Below are 19,570 nucleotides of genomic sequence, written 5' to 3'. Positions count from 1 at the left end.
TTAAACTGAGGTTATGGAGTTTGGAGAGAAAGGTCACAGAGCTTCCCCACAGATGATAATGTGCTCAGTTGTCATCATACCTTATCAAAAGTGCATACTATCAATGTGAAATTGCCATAGATGTTGACCTTGATCATCTGGCTAAGGCAGTGTGTGCCAGGCTTCTCCACTGAAAAATTATTTTATTTCCCCATTCCCAACTGTATTATTCAGAAAGAAGTCATGATGCACAGTCCACAATCAAAGAGTGGCATGTTTTGTCCCAACATCTTAAAGGATGAGTACCTACATGCATTATTTGGCATTCCTCTGCAAGGAAGATTTCTCTCTTCTCCACCATTTATTTATATTGATATCAATCCATGGATAATTATTTTTATACTTTGGGTTAAAATCCAATACTACTTTATTTTGTTGCTTAAATTGCTTGAGTTTTAGTCACTGAAAGTTCTTTCATGTGATTAACTCTTTGACATAACCCCCATTATTGTGGGATAATTTTATTTGGGGGGGGCTTATTTTCTTTCTCCCTTTTTTTTTTTTGGAGCACTTGCTTATTTTCTGTTGCTACAAGATGTTCCAGGCTTATCTTGTATATTTTCTGCCTCAACACTAGAATCAGACATTTCTCCAAGGAGCTCTGGTTCTTTTTTTTAGAGGATGTTATTAGAAACCCAGAATTGATCATTAGGTGTGTTCAGGTCACTGTTTATCAGCTTTTACACAGCCAAATGCAGTCCTCAAAGGTTACAACCACTTACTAGCTTTGTGAAATAATGTCGGCCAAGTCACTTTTCTTTTGGGGGCCTTGGTATCTGGATATTATGGTCCCTTGAGGATCCTCCTACTGTAAGATTTCAGGTCAGTAAATGACATCTGTCATCAGGTCAGTGCTTCTTAATGCGAAAGTATCTTTTAACATGGATAGAACAGTATGTTATAGAAAGACATTTAGAAGAATAAAATCTATAGTATTTGCATTTTTTTCCTAAAATATAATTCTGCCCAAGTAAGTATGTTAAGTATTTATAACTATCAAAGATCATTTTCTCTGACAGAGTAAATCAAATCAAAAGTGTTTAATTGAGTAATTTGCTTGTTTGTGGTTTTAATGAAAATTTTACCAAGGTTATGAATGACACTGGGACATGCATATTAATTCAATTTGCCATCTTGAAAAGGAAGGTTGTCCCAATCATGAGTCTAGGCAGAACTTTGCAGTATAATGTGATAGGTAGCCCTTTCTAGGGGCTAATTATTAACAGAAGATTTTCCTGATAGACATTAATTAGCTTAAGAATCTCTTCTGAGAATATCCCAGCTGACTTTCTGCCTTGCAAAAAACCTCAGGACCTTTAATCAGTGTTTATTCCATCTTGCAATGTCTCCCTGGCAAGAATTTTAAAAATCCAGTCTAAAATGATTATCTACTACTTTTTCCCCTATAACACGCCTCTACCAAGAAGAGTCTTTATTTGCTCAGAAAGCCTGTTCCCTTTAATAAAACTTTGACCCAGGCTCTGAGTCAATTTGTCTGAGAAGTTACTTTGACAATATTCATGTTTCATTTATTAGATTGTGACAGTCACCATGGTATTTGAGATATTTTTGTCAGTCAAAAAAAAAATAGTACTTAAAGAGAAGATTGGCAAAGCTAAATTTAAAAATTAATCACAAATGTTTCAAAGAATGTGGTGGGTGATATTTGTAAATAAAACCAAAAAGATACAAAATGCTCAAAATTACTAAAACTTTGTTGATAAAGAATAATTGCATTTGTAATCTGAATTTAAAGTTTAAGGATGAATCCTGTCTTTGGAGTTGGAGTTCTAATAATTAAATATTAATTCTTAAAAAAACGGTATCTTCAGAAGAATCCTTTCCACAACACAAAAGCATCCTTCAAAGGCATCAAAGAAAGCTCACAGGGATCCCACCAAAAACTGCATAATGAGAGAGTCTGCAAACAAAGTAAGGGAGCTCAGATCCTGAAAAATTAAAATAAGTAATGACTGTGAGAAAAGAGATAAAACAAAACAGAGATAAAATAAAATGGAGTCCATGGACTATTCAGGAAGTTACTGTTATGCACGTCTCAGCCAGGTATCACAATCTGCCAAGATATCCAAAACCAAAACCAACCATCTTTCTGAGGACACTCTGCCTTACAACTCAGTCTGTAATTTCTCAGTCACAGTAGAAATAAAACTTCTGAAAACAGAACCATCCAATGTACTTATGTCTCTGTTTTGAGTAATCCATTGTACTAAATTAAAAGTCTTGCAGAAACAGAGAGCACAACATTTCTCCCCTGCTCATCATTGTATCCCTACAATCTAGAACAGCACAGTCACCCCATAAGTACCTGTTGAACGACTGAATGACATGAAGAACTACTTATTAGAACCCGGCGGTAGAAGGAGTGTGCTGGCAGTGCCTGACAGCATGTTTGATGCTGAGTCGGGTGGAGTAGCAGGTAGGGGGTGGAAGTGCATACTTGCAGTGATGGTGGAAGAAGGAAAGGGAAAATCACTTATAAAAGGTACTGATGCAGGACCCAAAGCCTAAATTTCAGGAGGGTGAGGGGTGCTGTGCTTTCGTGGTCCCCTGCTTTATGAAGCAAAGTGTGTAAATGTTGCCATAAAACACAAATGAGTGAAGCACTTTGTATGTTAAGTGTTTGGAATAAAAACTGGGATAAATGGGTTCCAGAAAGCAGAGTACTCAAATACGTGGACATTAATCTGTAGAAACAGAGAGAACTTCAAAAAGCCAGTCAGGAGCCATAGGGAGAGTGAAAGATGAGAGGAGCTGCCCCAGGAAAGAAGACATCTGGTCAGCGGCAGAAAAATGTTGAGGTGAAAACAGAAAAGGACAAACAGGTGCTTGGAAATGATGGTACCTGCGAGGCACCCCAGCCTCACTGGAGGAAATGGGTCAAAACAGATCCTGCCCTTGCAAACCAGGAAGCATTCGTGAACAGGGCTGAAGCTAAAGAAAGTAGACTCCTGAAGAACTAAAGCCATGGCTTCCTGATGACTGGGGCTTAATTACCAGGCAAAACCAGCTCATTTACCTTCCTGCCAAGAAGAATGTGCATTCCATTCTAGTGCAAATTATAAGACATCTCGGGGAAACACAGACAATAAGGAATATGCTTGCTGTTAATGAAGTTGTGGCAAGAATAAAAGAGCACTTGATTGCAAGGTTGGGCACTCGCTGTACAGATCTGAGAGCACAGTTTGCTGAAATCCCTGCAGCTCACCCGGAGGCCCCCGCGACCCAGGTGTATGGAAGGTCTCGCCTGCTGAGATGATTTGCGTTGAATCGGATCCATCTTGGCCTGTACATCTCCGGATGAGAAGAGCCTTGCTTTATTACTAAACTATCTTCGTGATCGCCTACGGCATCGAGCAAAGATTCGGTGACTTGGTTTAGTGCGATTATGAAGCATCTCCTCTCGAGCCCCGTCGGAGAGCCCTGGGAGATGGCCGGCACTCACCTATGTCTGCATCTCTCTTAACACATTTGTATCCCTAGTCCATCTCTTGTACAGATGATGTGCTTTCAAAATGTTAGTGTATAAAAGAATCAACACATGTTTGTTTTCTGTTTAACTTTATACTGAAAATTAAAAGGATTACACTCCTTTTCCTTTTAATTTTTTTTCACTACAAAATTGCTGCCACTGTATTCAGTGACAGATAACAGAGAGACATGCTGTACGATGTTTTATGGCCTATTTGACAAAGCTGCTCTTGAATACTGGCGGTCCTATTCCTTTGATACTATGCGCTTTCATGATATTTATTAATTCTATATGGCAAAATGCACTGATTATTGCCAAAGTTTCAATTCAGTGTATATTAATTGAACACACTCACCCATTTGTGCTTTTTTTATAGTGCTGAAAGTACAGAGCCTATCCTTCGTAAGTGATCCATGTTGTACCTTAGGCATTTTATCTGTGCTTAGATTGTTAAAGAATGGTGGCGTGTCTCATGATTTTTTGGAATTTGTCTAACACATGTTTAACATTGCATTGCATAGCTACGGTTTTCTAGAAAGGTCAATTTTTTAAAGATTATTTTTCAGATCTTCAATAAAATGTTTTTTTTTAATTTCAAAGAGAAAAAATAACTACTTATTAAAAGTTTCCCTTAACTGCTTCCATCTTCCATCTTCCACCCTCACCTGGTCTAGTGCATTATTTCCACCTCTGTGGTCACCTTACAGACCAGCAATGAACACCTAAGATCCCTGAGATCTGCACTGGCCTACTGAGTAGGATTATTTCTTTGAATCCCTAGAGCAAAACTCAAGTAGATGCATCAAGATGCAGCTAGAGAGGCTTCCAGCAAGGTTGAGCCTCTGTCAGTGGCCAAAGTTAGACTTCAACAGGGAATGAGCTGGGTGGAGGTCAGAGACAAGGGCAGGGTTCTCTCTGGGAAGAAAAGTCTGCAGATCTGAGTGCAGATTCAACAATTAAAAGGGGACTTTGGTTTGGGGTAACCACAGGCCAGAAGAAAGAGGCAAGGGACAGGATAAGCCTCAGATTGTGGGAAAGAGATATGGGAAGCTGGAACGAATAAATCACACATTCCCACAAATGCACAATGGGCCAGCGGGTGGATAAATACCTTTTGCTCCTTTATTAACCACCTGTCCTGCCTACTGAGGGCATTTTCTGGAAAGCCAGAATGGATGCAGTCTAGACAGAAGGCTGCCCTCTCCATCCCTTCCCATGAACCCATCACGCTTCTCTTTCTCAACAGCAAAGGCAAAGAGAACAACGTCTAGCATATTTTTTATTACCTTTGTAAAGTGGTCGAAACCACAGAGTAGGAGTTCTGCCTGGGGTGTCATATGAGCTCACTGCGGAGGCTAAAATGACCATGTATATGAACTGAAATTTCCTGCATCTCTAGCCTTTAAAATGAATTGCCGTCTTGACTTTCATACATTTCCAAGACTTCAGGAACACGTTTTGCTCCACTTACTGGAGCTGACGGGAGGTTCCTCTGAACCTAAGAGACACGTCGGCAGCGGTGGGAGGCATGAGCCCAGGTAAGATAGTGGGAAAAGGTAGGTGACCCTGCATACCAGTCACATGTTAACTTTCCACATTTATAGACAAGAGAAAGTGTGTGGAAGGCAGATAATGCCTGTCTGTAGATGTTTAGGATAGCATCTCTTTAGAACTGCTTTGCAGCAGCAGCACAGCCCTTCCTTCATTTCCTAAAATAAGCTCCCTCTCCACATGTACCTCTCTCTAAGCCAAGAGGAAATTTTAACTTTTCTCACGCTGGTGTAGAGAGGTGATTTTAGGAATCAGTTGCCCTGTAATTGCTGGAGAAGCTGAAATGTGTCTGTCCTTCTGAGTAATGCCTCTCTATTGATGACTTGCTGATATAACCTATAAATATTTCAAAAATCAAAACATGGATAAGTCACCTTTCCAACAAAGCAAGATCATAAAAATAAGAAAAAAGAAATCAGTAGTTAAATGTATCAGATGAATGACCTATAGGTACTCAAAAGACTGATGTTAACAATAATGGCTGACATTTATTTAGTGCTTACACAGTATTGTGCTTTTCCTGTATTCATTCATTTAAACCTCATATAAATCCACTGATGATCTTACTTTTGTGTATGTCATTTTTTAAAAAAATGGATTTACAGAGTCACCGAGAAGTGAAGTAACTAAACCCAAAATCCTCCAAATGGTGAAGGTAAAAGTCAGCCTGTCAGACTCCAGGGCACCCTGCCTCAGTACTGTGTCTTCTTACTTCTGGCAAAGTTTCTAGGTGGCTGGTGCTGCAAAATGCAGTTGAATTGTTAATATAAACGTTACTACTTCAATTTCCAATTTAAATACCACTCAAAGGTGTTAGGCAACAAAGTATGTTCACCGAAAGAAGAAATTTACTGACATGTTATTAATAACTATAAATCACTTCATATCCACATGATGGAACTAGAGATATGAGGCCACAGTAAAACTCTGACTGGGCAGAAAAGAGAGATTATGGTTTATACTGTATATCTCAGATTAAAATATCTTTAACGCGCTCTCCCACCTTAAAGCCAACAAAAGAAAAAAAATCATCATAACATTAGAATTTTTAAAGTTACTTTGTATCTTCTAACCTGTCAAGGGATGATGTAAAGGAATTCATAAACTACCATATAAATTACAAATATATTCTTAGGTTTCCAAATAGATTGCAGGGCAGGCCACAGTGGCTCAGCAGGCAGAGTTCTCGCCTGCTATGCCGGAGTCCTTGATTCCTGGTGTCTGCCCATGCAAAAAAAAAAAAAAAAAAAAAAAAAAGCCAAATAGAATGCAAACAGCACTTAAAATACATATGTGTGTGTGTGTGTATGTGTATGTGTACATTTATCTAGCACCTAGAAAACTGCTTGATATATCTTTTAAAAATTGTTTATGAGTTAAATAAGATAATTGGATGCTAATTATTATGCATAATATAGCTAGAAAGGAATACAATGGAACTTAGACTGAGTGCTTTTATTACTACTGTGCTCAACAAAAAAGGAAATAATTTAGAATATCAAGTTGGTTTCAATAAATATTCAAAATGAAGAAACAGTAATATGAACTGCAGACCACAGGAAGGTAACTATTTGAAAGAATTAAGATTTAAAAATATAGGAATACCAGAATATGTAATGAAATGGAAACGAGTTTCCCTAGGTTGTAATGGATAGTGTGCGAATACATACTGAAATTTTGAGTAGCTTGATCCAAAGTAAATACAGTCATAAAATGTTACTAAGAAAAAATGAGCTTCTCAAAATGAAAGATATTCTTTACGGCTATGATATAAAACCCTAATAGTGAATAAGAGTGCTGCCTTGATATTTTTAGAACATCACAGAATGTTTTCCTTGTATGTGCCATACACTTATTCTCTCTTCAAGTAAATCAAAGATTATCAGTAGCAGGGAAAGACCCAATTTATAAATGGATTGAAGGAGGGTGTGTTTCATTCTTGATGGTGAAAATACGATATTTCGGAGCATAAATAACGTTCAAATGGTAAAGTTATTTTAAAACTTGCTTAAATAGTTTACATTCAGTTATGAATCATTATGGTTTTTAATTTTAATTTCTTCACTTTATGTATGGGATAGCCATGTATATGTTTCAATACATACAACTCTCTTTATATAAGAGAAAATATTAACGTTTTATGAATCTCAAATGCCATATATATATATATATATATATATATATATATATATATGCAATTTTGTATTCATTTGTTCTTTTTGGTACATATTTATGTTTATGAAAGTAACATTTAATTTATTACCCATTGTAGAATTTTCAAACATGTTAGAGAAAAATGATTTGAGATGTTTTGACAAAACTCTTATAGATCTTTTCTTTATCAGTTGACATGTTACTGTTTTTTGCTACCATATACAATCTCTTTTATCTCTCTTCACCATAACAAAAATGACTTCAATACTTTTCAATAGCAAGCAACTTCCCTCCCACTCAGTTGTATAAAAAATATATATTCTGTCTTCCAAAAGCCTAGAATGGTGAAAGCACAGTTCTTCTGAAAGAAATATTCTTCTAGTTCTGGTTTTACATTCCTGTTTAAACAGCAGCTAGCTTCAGACCTAATGGAATGGGGAGGCTTATTTAAAAATCCTACTCAAGAGAATCACTGAAGTAAAACAAGCTAAATCTTCAGAAAAAAAAAATCTCATTCAAAACTTGGAATGTGATTCGAATGTGATTCGAGAATGAAACTTAGGCCAGTGTCCCACAGGGTTCCATGAAATTACAACTAACTCAGGGTGCTTTTGAAATTTATTAAGAAATGCATACAGGAGATAGAATAAGACAAGTTTACAAGTTATAATGGTATAAGAAAGAGACTTGAGTTAGGGTAGGATTCTAAAACTCTATAACCAAGAGTACAAGAATTTCACATTTACACTCTGCAATGTATCTCAGAATTCTCTAAAAGGTAAAAATAAGTCAAGAAATACATAGTAAAACTGTCAACCTGTACTACAGACAAGAAGATATCCATAAGTAGGATGAGATCCCAAGGCCATGCTGTTTATGAGGATCTTGTTGCCCAATCTGTAGAATGAAACCTGAGCTCAAAGCAGGAATCAGAGATCTCTACCCACAGGTTGCCTTGAATAAAGAATAGAGGAAGGGCTCAGGAGTAATTGGGAATAGCTTTGCTTAAAGTTAACCAGGGGTCAAAGGGAAGGAAAGAGAAGGGATGAGCAAGGTCCTACATGTGAGATGCAGGCCAGTTAACTATGACCAATTGTACAGGTTTGAAACTGTTGCATATCCCAGAAAAACCATGTTCTTTTAATACAATATTGTGGGGGCAGCTCTATTGTTGGGTGGGACCTCTTGACTAGGATGTTTCCATGGAGATGTGACCCTCCCCATTCAAGGTGAGTCTTAATCTGCTTACTGTAGTCCTTTAAGAGAGAAATATTTTGGAGAAAAGCACAGATCCTTGAAGAAAGAAAACATCCCAGTAGAAGCCAGAAACCCACAGGAGCTGAGAGAGCTATTTTTGAAATCAACCCAAGAGACAAGGGCCAGCAGATGTCTCCATGTGCCCTCCATGAGACAAAAAACCTAGGACACTATCAGCCTTTTTTCAATGGAGACATCCTCTTGTTGATGCCTTAATTTGGACATTTCTATGGCCTTAGAATTGTAACTTAAAACTTAATAAATACCCAATGAAAAAGCCAACCCATTTTTGGTATATTGCATTCCAGAAGCTTTAGCAAACTAAAACATTTATCTCGAGTTGTGAGAAATCACTTCCTTGTCCCTCCACGGAGATTCAATGTGAATGAATTTTGTTCCTAGACAACATGAAATTTAAATTTTTTACTAATAATATCTTTATTTCTTTTATTTTCCCAGTTTTAAAAAAAAAGGCAAACACCAGCTCAGAGTGTAATGGTGAACTATTTATTATAGGAGATTTGGGACTGATTTCTCAGACTGGCATGAATTTCAACATTTTATTGAAAGTAATACATCATTTATCTACTAGTCCCTGGAAAAGAAGTTTAAAGATTAATTTTCTTCACCTTTAAAATGGCTTTATTATACTTTAACCTACATAATTTATAAATATATAAAATACAGAAAATGATGTTTGATTTTAACTAATAAAGATAGCTCAATAACATGTTTAGAGACATTGGCAGTACATTCAAATGAAATTAAATGAAAGCAAGACCATTTTTGTAATCCGCTTTATGACATAGAATTTCCTTTTTTAGGTCTTGTAACATAGAACCTACCTTCTCTTTCAATGACTTAAATGAATTGTCTAGAACAGTGTGGGGGACAAAATTGTAAACCTTCGATAAAAATGTCTTGACTGAATGACACACAGGAATAACAAAAGATGTCGAAAAGTTATAAATGCTCTATACCAGATAGACATTTATTGCTACAAAATTAGCTACTTCTCTCTCCAAATCACTGGAACATCCATATCACAGAAAGACCTGTTCAAATGTAATATACCCCTCCCTTCTGCTACTCTCAAGTTTTACTTATTCTCTATCACATCCCCATCTCCTTTGTGACAGAATTCTAAAACAAAAAGATCTTTCTTAGAAGTAAATGCTACTTTATATTAGTTGTAAACAATGACTATAGTAACTTTAAAACCTTTTGTTTTTAATAGATAAGACCTTTTTGTGAACACAGTTTTTGAATGCAAAAGAATTGCATTAGTAGTTTTTTTGTAGGTAGATTCATAGTTTGTTATCTCTAAGATCACCCAATATATGCAGCTGCCTTCTCTTTGCACCTAAATAACTATCCATGAAAAGAGAGATTAATCAACATCTCAGGAGCAAAGGAAAATAAATTACACAAATGTGAATGATTTCATTTTATTTTAAAAAATGGTTTAAAAGTTAAAGCAATGAAATAGACTCACCCAGAAGCAAAATATTAATTCCTCTTCTGTGCAACTTTTCTTTCTGTGTGATCTACTAAGACACTGAAATTTATAACCTACTTAAAACATAAGATTAATGACTATATTAAATTCAGTTGGATCATGAACTTTAGTTGTATCATGTTGAAGTAGCTAGCTGGAATTGAATCAATTCTCCCAATGATGCCGTCGTAAGAGATGGACACAATACAGCAAAGCAACCATCAATGGGACTGGTAAACAAACACAGCAAACAAGAACTGGATGGAATGCAGTCCTTACAAGTAGGGAAACACAGAATATGAACTCAACATTTGCCTATCTTTTCTCTGCAGGTATTTTCCAGTTCACCTCAGCAGAGGGGGAATAGACCCAAATAAAAAATATCAGTCTGGCTGTACTGAAAACACAAAAGTTTTGGGGTTTTGTCAGAGTGGCTAGATATTGGGGATAATATCATGGAAAGAAGGAAAGTATAAGGATAGGGCTGAAACATCTGCAAATAAATTTCTTTCAAGCTTAAGAGCAGATTCCTAAGCTGTTCATATGTGCAGGGTAAGATTTTAAGAACCAAATGAAAATGAAAATGTAACTTAATAAAATTCATGAAATGCTGTAAAAGCAGTGCCCAAAGGTAAATGCATAGTATTTATTGCGTATGTTAGAAAATAAAGGAATCTAAAATTAGTAACCCATGCTTAAGCCTTAGGAAATTAGAGAAAGAACAAATTTAATTTAAGAGAAGCAGACCAGAGTAAATATTAAAATTAGAGTAGAAGCAATCACAGATCCCACACACACTCAAGGTGAAGGGGGTTTTGTGGTAACTCCACAAAAGAAAGATAGACCCTATCCCAGTGATAGGCAGTATTCAAGGTTGAAAACACTCCACACATCAAGAGAAATGAGAGAAAGTTTATTAGTCATACAAGGGACTCCTGGTGAGAGTAAGGAGGGCACAAGCATATCTGGATTGGCTTGAGCAAGCCTGCGTGGATTGGGCTTTTATAGTGCTTTAGAGGATGGGGGTGGGAAAAGTTTCCTTTTTCTGTGTTGAAAATTTGTAAGGTTTGAATTTTCTACTGGTGCCAAAGGAGAGAGCACACCAGTTTTCTTCTTGGCTTGCCTAGACATGGGGTGGATGGTGAATGGGGGATGTGGAGCTTGAAAACCATCAGTGGTCAAATACAAAAAAATGGAGTCATACTCTTTATTACAAGGGGATTAGACAAAAGCATGAAACCAGTATAAAAGCAATAATCAGCGGGAGAATCACCTTAGAGTCTGCCCATCACCAGGAAGAAGCAAAATGATACTAGATGGATATACAAAACTGGAGATAGGATTGAAGAGCATCAGAAAGGATACATATGATGGCCAATAAGAAATCATTCATTGTCTAAACTAAATAATAATAGTGTCTTGTGGTTTTAAAAACATTCATAGAAATGCAATTTATGATAAAGTACAAAGAGGGGAGTAAATAGAGTTCATATTAGGAATTTGCATTTTTAAGGAAGTGATAAAGTTGTTAGCAAAAGACAGGGCATAATAAGTCAGGATACATTCTCTTGTTTCTAGGCCTAGAACAACCACTGTTGGAATAGTGTCAAGGCAAAAAAAAAAAAAAAAAAAAGTTAATTGAAATAAAAAGAAACAACAAAAATATTTGACATATCCAAATGAAGGCAAGAGAGAGGAAATAAATGACCAAGAATATGTGTAAGAAATACAAAACAATTAGAAAATAGACCTCGATCTATGATATTGATAATTTTAAATATAAATTTTAAATATAAAAAAACAAATACTCTAATTAAAAGAAAATTTATCAAAATAGATTAAACATGGCCCAGCTATTTGTTGTTTACAAAAGGTAAACTTTAAGAAATATGGATAAAGTAAATTAGATGTAAAGTAGAAACAAATGATAATATATGCAGACATTAACCAAAAGAAAATTATGAATGGCTATTGTATTAGTCAGGGTTCTCTAAAGAAATAGAACCAAAGGGAGAAATCTGTAAATGTGAAATTTATAGAGATGTTTCATGCAACTATAGGGATGGAAGAGTCTAACATTGTAGGCCAGGCTCTGAAGCTGACAGCTTTGATGAAGGGTCTGGACAGACTCCACAGAAGAGGCTCACTGATTGAAGAAACACTGAAAAAGTCTCTCTTTTTCCTTAAAAGTCTTCAACTGATTGGATGATTTTGCTGGTGGGGGGGGGGGGGCAGCTTAGCTGATTGCAGATATAATCAGGCACAAATGCAATCAGCTGACTGATGATTTACTACATCAGCCTTCTGGTTTATTTAACCAGCCGTGAAATGTCCTTGCAGCAATAGTCAGGCCAGTGCTTGCTTGACGGACAACTGGGCATAACCACTTGGCCAAGCTGACACCAGAACTTAACCATCACAGCTACATTAATATCAGAAAAATTGGATTTTAAGGCAAAAAGTATTTTTAGAGGTGAAATTGGAGTATTCGCAATGAAGGAAAGAGTCAATTAAAGAAGTTATAAAAAAAAATCCTAAAACGCAAGCACTATTTACATAACTTCAAAATATATAGGGCAAAAGATATCAGAGCTAAAAGAAAAAATACAGAAGTCTACAACCAGTGTTACAGATTTTAAAACATTTCTTTCAGGTTTGTTATAGCAAGTGATATAACAATAAGAAAAACTAGGTAAGAACATAGAAGATTTAGGTAACGTTATTAAACAACTTGATGCTATTGATGTTATAAAACATGAAGTTCAATGACCACAGAATAAACAGTCTTTTCAAGTGTACATGGAATAGTTATCAAATTAGACCTTTTGTTGAGACATAAAGCAAATCTTAGCTAATTTCAAAGGATTTAGTCATATATATTATGTTCCATGACCACAGTGAAACTGTTAGAAATTAATGATAAAACATTAATTGGAAAATCCTAAATGTCTAGAAATTATCCACACTCTCTAGATATTCCAAAAGTAAAAGAAAAAATAACAATGTGAATTAGGGAATATTTGGAACTTTAGCATAATGAGTCAGTAGCTGTGGAATACAGCTAAAGTAGTGCTTAGAGGGAAATTTATAACTTCAAATGCCTATTGTTCTACTTTGCTAGCTGCTGGAATGTAGGAGATAGGATTAAAATAAGACCTGCGGAATTAGTTGGGAGCAGATGGCATTAGGGTGGTGTTGGCAGTAAATTGTGGAGATTGTAATATGTTTTATGTTATCTGATTTATGTAAAACAGTCTGGGAGGAAGAGAATGTTTGTTTACCCTAAATGGTTATCTTAAGTATAAAGGAAGAGCACTGAAAGATAAGCACTCTGTTCCCTCAGGAAATGCATGCATGCCTTTTGCCATCCTACAGTATATAAGCAGGATCTGGTTAAGAATAAAGTTGTCTGTTGTCTGTTATTGCTGACCTTCAGACTCCCTGATCCCATCCGTCTCATCATTCCTTAAGATCCTTCAAACTCCGGTACCATAGGAAGCAAAACCAGAATGCAAAAAAAAAATATATACCAGAAATGGAATGATTTTTAAAAAGGGGAATTTAATAAGTTAAAAGTTTCCAGTTCTAAGGTCATGAAAATGTCCCAATTAAAGCAAGCCTATAGAAATGTCCAATCTAAGGCACCCAGGGAAAGATACCTTGATTGAAGGAGGCCGATGAAGTTCCAGGTTTCTCTCTCAAGTGGAAAGGCACATGGTGAACACAGTCAGAGTTTCTCTCTTGGCTGGAAGGGCACTTGGCAAACACGGCGTCATCTACCAGCTTCTCTCCAGCTCACCGGAAGGCATTTTCCTTTTTCATCTCCAAAAGTCATTGGCTGGTGGCCTCTGCTTCATGGTTCTGCAGCATTCTCTGTTGTGGTTTTCTCATGGCTCTTTCAACCTTCTCTGTTCTCTCCGAATCTCTTGGCTTTCTCTCTTGTCACTCTCTAGCTTTTTCCAAAGTGCCTCTTGTTTTAAAGGATTCCAATAAAACCAATCAAGACCCACCTGGAATGGGAGGAGACATGCCTCCTACTCCAGTTTAATAACCACTCTTGATTGAGTCACATCTCCAGGGAGATAATCGAATAAAGTTTCAAACATATAGTACTGAATAGGGATTAGAAAAGACAGCTGCCTTTACAAAATGGGATTAGGACTAAAACATGGTTTTCTAAACTACATACATCCTTTCAAACTGGCACACCTATATTAGGACAAAGAAAAAAATGTTTAAGATTAAAACAAAACACTGGAACACATAACAAATCAAACCCAAAGAAAGTAGAAAGAATGTATTAATACATATAAGAGCAGAAATCAGGCACACAATAGTGGGGTAAAAAGGGCTTAGATCTCTAGCTAGATTCAACAAGAAAACAAGGGAAATGTAACTTAACCATATCATTGACAATTAAAGGCTAATAAAAGAATTTTACTATATTGGTTAACTATTGTAAAAACACAGTTTAGTGACTTAAGAATCCTTTATTGTTGCTCATATGTGTGTGGGTTTGCTGGATTTTATCTGATTAGGCTATTCCTGGCTAGAAGCTGTACTACACAGTGCAGAACTGAGGTGATTTTATTTCTGGGTGTTACAGTTGGAATTTACTTTCCTCCACATGTCTCTCATCCTTCTCCTGGAATTAGTGGATTCACCATGACATATATATACCAATATAAAATGTATATTTTATAATATAATATAATATAATATAATACAATACAATACAATACAATACAATACAATATAATATAATATAATATAATATAATATAATATAATATATATTTTAAAGCAATATCAGACTTCAAAAATACAAATGCCACATAGGAGGTCTCATGTCCTAGCTCAAAACCAGAATACTGTCATTTCTATCCATATGCTGTTGCCTCTAAACAAATCACAATGCAAAGCCAGAAGACAGAAAGTGATGACAGTGAGGTCATGAAACCATATGTACAAAAGGATAGAGGAAGAGTGGGGGAAGCAATTCAATCCCTCACAATTATGGACAATTTATGCCCATAAATCTGGACAAATAATTCAGAGATCATAACTTAGCCAAAAAATGAGAAGAAATAATAAAATGGAATATTCTTATACGTATCAAAGAAATGGAACCCAAAACAAAACTTTTCTCCCTCAAAAAAATCCTTGGCACATACAGCTTCACTGGTGATTTTTTTCCAAATATTTAAGGAAGCAAAACAAAATGTTATAAAACTCTTCCATAAAATAGAATAAGATATATGCCTCTACATCTCATTTTAGAAGTTTCCTTGTTCCTGACAGCAAAATCTGTCAAACACATTGGAAAAAACTTGCTGGCTAATTCTTTTATGGACACAAGCAAAAATCCCAAAGTCTTAAGTCACTTAAGTAAAAACAAGTACAAAGTCTCATCCAAATTGCTAAAAGGTGTGGTCTGTCTGGGGCACAATTTTGTTCTCTGTGGACCTGCTTCCAACATAACACAGAGGAAAACTCATCGGAAAACATTCCCATTCCCAAACGGAGAAACTGAAAGGACAATAGGGATACAGGCCCCAAACAATTCCAAAACCCAGCAGAGCATACTTGTAGGTTTTAGGTCTGTAAGTCATTTACAGAATGATGTTTTGTCCTCCAGGCCTAAAAGAGCAGCAGCCCCCTCCACTTCCAAGTACTTGCACATTCCCACATCTTTCCATACTCTACACAGACACTGGGGTGAAGGTTCCCAACTCCTCAAGCATCAAGGTGACAGCCAGACTGTGCAACCCCTGGGAAATATGCTCCAGCCTCTCTGAAGACTGAGGCTAACTGAACAATGGGGTGCAAGTCCTGCCCTCTCCAAGCTCTGGGACAGACTCACTGTTTTCACATATATGGATTGGTCCACTTTCTTGGCCCAAGAAGATGTCGTCAGTCTAATTTCAACTTCCATGGTCCTGCGTCTTTGAAGTGATTTGTCCTTCAATCTGTCCCTTTTAGTCCACGCTGGCAGTGGTTCTCTTTGTATGGATCTCAGAAGAAACTTTTCAGCTTTGCAAGTAGCTGACAGGTGTTCAAACCATCAGACAGTAGCACTTCCTGCAGATCTTTCCTGCAAACTTGCACCTCCAATCCTGATTTGCACTGAAAAGTTTGTCTGGTTCTATGCTCAGTTAAACCCTTCATGGAGCACTACTCTCTAGGGGCATATTTTCTGGAGGCTCACAATTTTCTAAAATATCAAATTTCTGGTTTCTTTGTGCCCAGGAATTCAGTTCTCAGTTTATCCATTTCCTCTCACATTTTATATAAGCTACAAGAAGAAACTAGGCTGCACTTTCTACATTTAGCTTGAAAAATCTCCTCAGATAAATATTCAAACTCATCACTTTCAAATTTTGCCTTCTATCTGACATTAGAACTCAATTTTGCCAAGTTATCTGACACTTTAAAACAAGGATCACCTTTCTTCCATTTTACATAGCATGTGTATCATTTCCTCCTAAGCTTTATTAGAAGTAGCTTTAGCATCCATACTCCTACCAAGCAATCGAGACCTTTTCTGTCAAGCACCACTCAATTCTTCCAGTTTCTACTCATTACCCAATTCCACAGCCATTTCTACATTCTTGGTATCTGCACTAGCAGCACCCCACTCCCAAGACACCAAAATCTATTTTAGTGATTCTGATTGTTTAAAGCAAATACCATGAAATGGTTCTGCTTAAATAATGTGAATTTATTTGCTTAGATATTTGAAGCCAAGAAAATGTCCAAATTAAGATGTCATCAAGGGCAGGCCATGGTGGCTCAGCAGGCAGAGTTCTCGCCTGTCATGTCAGAGATCTGGATTCAGTTCCTGGTGCCTGCCCATGCAAAAAAAAAATGTCATCACAGCAATCCTTTCTTTCTAAAGACTGGTTGCCAGCAATCCTTAGCTCCTCTGTCACATGACAAGGCACATGATGTGTCTGCTGCTTTATCCCTTCTCTTCCAAGTTTTGTTTCTTTTAGATTCTTGCTTCCATGACTTTCTCCTTCTCTCTCTCTTTGTATTCATTCCATTTGTTAAGAATTCTATTAAGACCAGTCCTAAATGAAGTGGGTCATGCCTTCACTGCAGTAGTCTCATCAAAAGATCCTACTTACACTGTGTTTACACCCATAGGTATGGATTAAATTTAAGAACATATCTTTCTGGGTACATACAGCTTCAAACCACCGCAATAACAATAAATACATAGTTCTTTAATTTCATTGTAACTATTAAGAATGATGGTTATGTGAAATTATGAAGTATTATTGTATTTATTTCTTTATAAATCTCTTAAAAATTAATAAATATTCTCATGAAAGAAAGGGGTTGAGGGCAGATCCAAAATGATCTCTAAGTAGCATTTCAATGGTGTTATCACTAAACAGTCTTATACTTTGAGGGCGTTAGTAGTGGGGGTAATCTGTGTGGTATATAAAACGCTTAGTGAATAAAATGTCTAAAAAATCAGAAGTATTTTTTTTTCTTATTTGGATTTTTAGTTTTCATAAAGGGATTTCATTTAAAAGGGTTTCACTCCTGAGTTCTTTGAAAGTTCTTTCAGAAAGGCTGCACTTGGCTCAAATACTATCAGTAAGAGCTAAAGTTCTTTGCACCCAGTGTGAATGTGCTTTTGTGACTAGTGTGTAAGAGGAAATTTGAGAATTTGAGAATTCTTTACCAACATATTAAATCAATTCATCATTGGAAGGCATCTGTGTACTTTCATATTCCATCAAATAGCCTGGTAACTGAACAGGAGCAGGAAATGAATTAAAATCATAGAATGTAATAAACATTTCAAATGAGTTTTCATCTCTGGGCTCAGCCTGTGGCAGTGTGGAGTCCTGGATCTTCTGCCAGAAGACGTTGCATGACTCAAACTATCTCCTGGCTGCCAGGCAGGAAAGTCACTGGAATGAGACTTGATGGGGTTCAAAACAAGAGCCTTTGCAAATAGAATGCTGAGAAGCATTCGAAGAATGCAATCCTTTAGCTAAATTACCTAAAAGGAAATTAGTTAACAAGAAGCCACATCCTACTGGAAACTCTTGGCCAATCTGTGGTGACATTAGCAGTTAATAAAATGTTAATTCCAGGCTGAATATTTTTTTTATTGTGAAAGTTTTATTGTCATGACGTTAGATGGTAAAGGTGGAGTAATCCTTCAAGAATTATAACGAATTTCGTGTTGCTTCTTTGTTTCCCTTTTTAAAACATTTTAACTACCATTTTAATGAATTTTAGAAGACACTAGTTGTGGCTGTTTGAATCTACTATATACCCCAGAAAAACCATGTTTTAATCCTGATCCAATCTTGGGGGCCAGCTGGTTTTTTTAATCCTATTTCAGCACTGTAAGGTGGAAACTTTGATTAGATTATCTCCATGGAGATGTGACACACTGAATTGTGGGTATGACCTTTTGATTAGATGGAGATGTGACTCCACCATTCAAGGTGGATCTTGATTAGTTTACTAGAGTCTTTAAAAGGGAAAACATTTTGGAGAAACCTTAGAAAAGACAGAGTTGAGAGGCAAAGCAGATGCAGATGTCATCATGTGCCTTCCCATGAGATGCTAAGCAAACCAGAACCCAGAGTTGTGTCCTGGATGAACTAAAGTGAAGGCCCACAGATGCCAAGTGAGTAAACTACACAGGATATAGAGGCTGAAAGCAAACGAGCCCAGGAACAAGGGACCAGCAGATGCAAGCCACATGTCTCCTCAGCTGACAGAAGTGTTCCAGACCCATCAGCTTTTCTTGAATTAAGTTATCTTTCTCTGGATGCCTTAATTTGGACATTTTATAGGCTTAGAACTATAACCTTTCAACCTATTAAATTCCCTTTTTAGAAGCTGTTTCATTTCCGGTACGTTGCATTCTGGCAGCTTAAGAAATGAATACAGTAGTTGAGTCAGAAAGGACCTGATTCAGTTCAAGACGTACCGCCAAAACAGGGTTAGAAGTCTTAACTCTATCTCTTATGTCATTTACAGAGTGAAAAAAAAATATTTGTACTTGTTTAAAAGGGAAGCAGACATAATAAAAACAGAACAGGTAGTCTTCACGTTTCAAAGACAAGTTCTGCAAAATACATGAGTCACTATCTAAAATGAATTAATTTTTCTTATAGAAAGAAGCTGAAATTGTGTTAAGTTCACAGAAGGAACTATTGTTTTTCTATCACCATTAAATATTTTATTTTTATGGATTTGGGAAAATATATCCTAGAAATCTTAGTCAAGATTCTTACATGCAAGTAATAGAAACTATCTAGCTAGCGTACTATGAAATGAAAATTCATTAAATCAATACAGGGTTGCCTCCCCTTCAGGAATGCAGCTGGCTTCTTGTGTACTGGGACCAGGGACTGACTAAAAAGCCATCAGCACCTCTGCCTCCTTGATCCAGCTGAGAGGTTTTTGCTGTTTTTCCATATATGGCAGTCAGTACGTGACCACCACATTCTGAGGATCATTTAGTCCCTTTGAAGAATCCATATCTGTGCTGGTTTGAATCTGTTATGTACCCCAGAAAAGACTATACTCCTTTAATCCATTCAT

The 19,570-nt window shown here is 36.5% G+C and overlaps 1 pseudogene; it reads left to right on the top strand.

Annotated features, from left to right (window-relative positions):
* The first annotated feature begins 2,771 nt into the window (after nucleotides 1-2,771).
* Nucleotides 2,772-3,428, top strand: LOC143675895 (mortality factor 4-like protein 1 pseudogene; annotated as a pseudogene).
* The last annotated feature ends 16,142 nt before the right edge of the window (nucleotides 3,429-19,570 follow it).

This window comes from Tamandua tetradactyla, chromosome 3, assembly GCF_023851605.1.
Source record: "Tamandua tetradactyla isolate mTamTet1 chromosome 3, mTamTet1.pri, whole genome shotgun sequence".
In the NCBI taxonomy this organism is placed as follows: Eukaryota; Metazoa; Chordata; class Mammalia; order Pilosa; family Myrmecophagidae; genus Tamandua; species Tamandua tetradactyla.
Note: the sequence above shows the minus strand (reverse complement) of the source record. Positions and strands in the feature narration are given on the sequence as shown.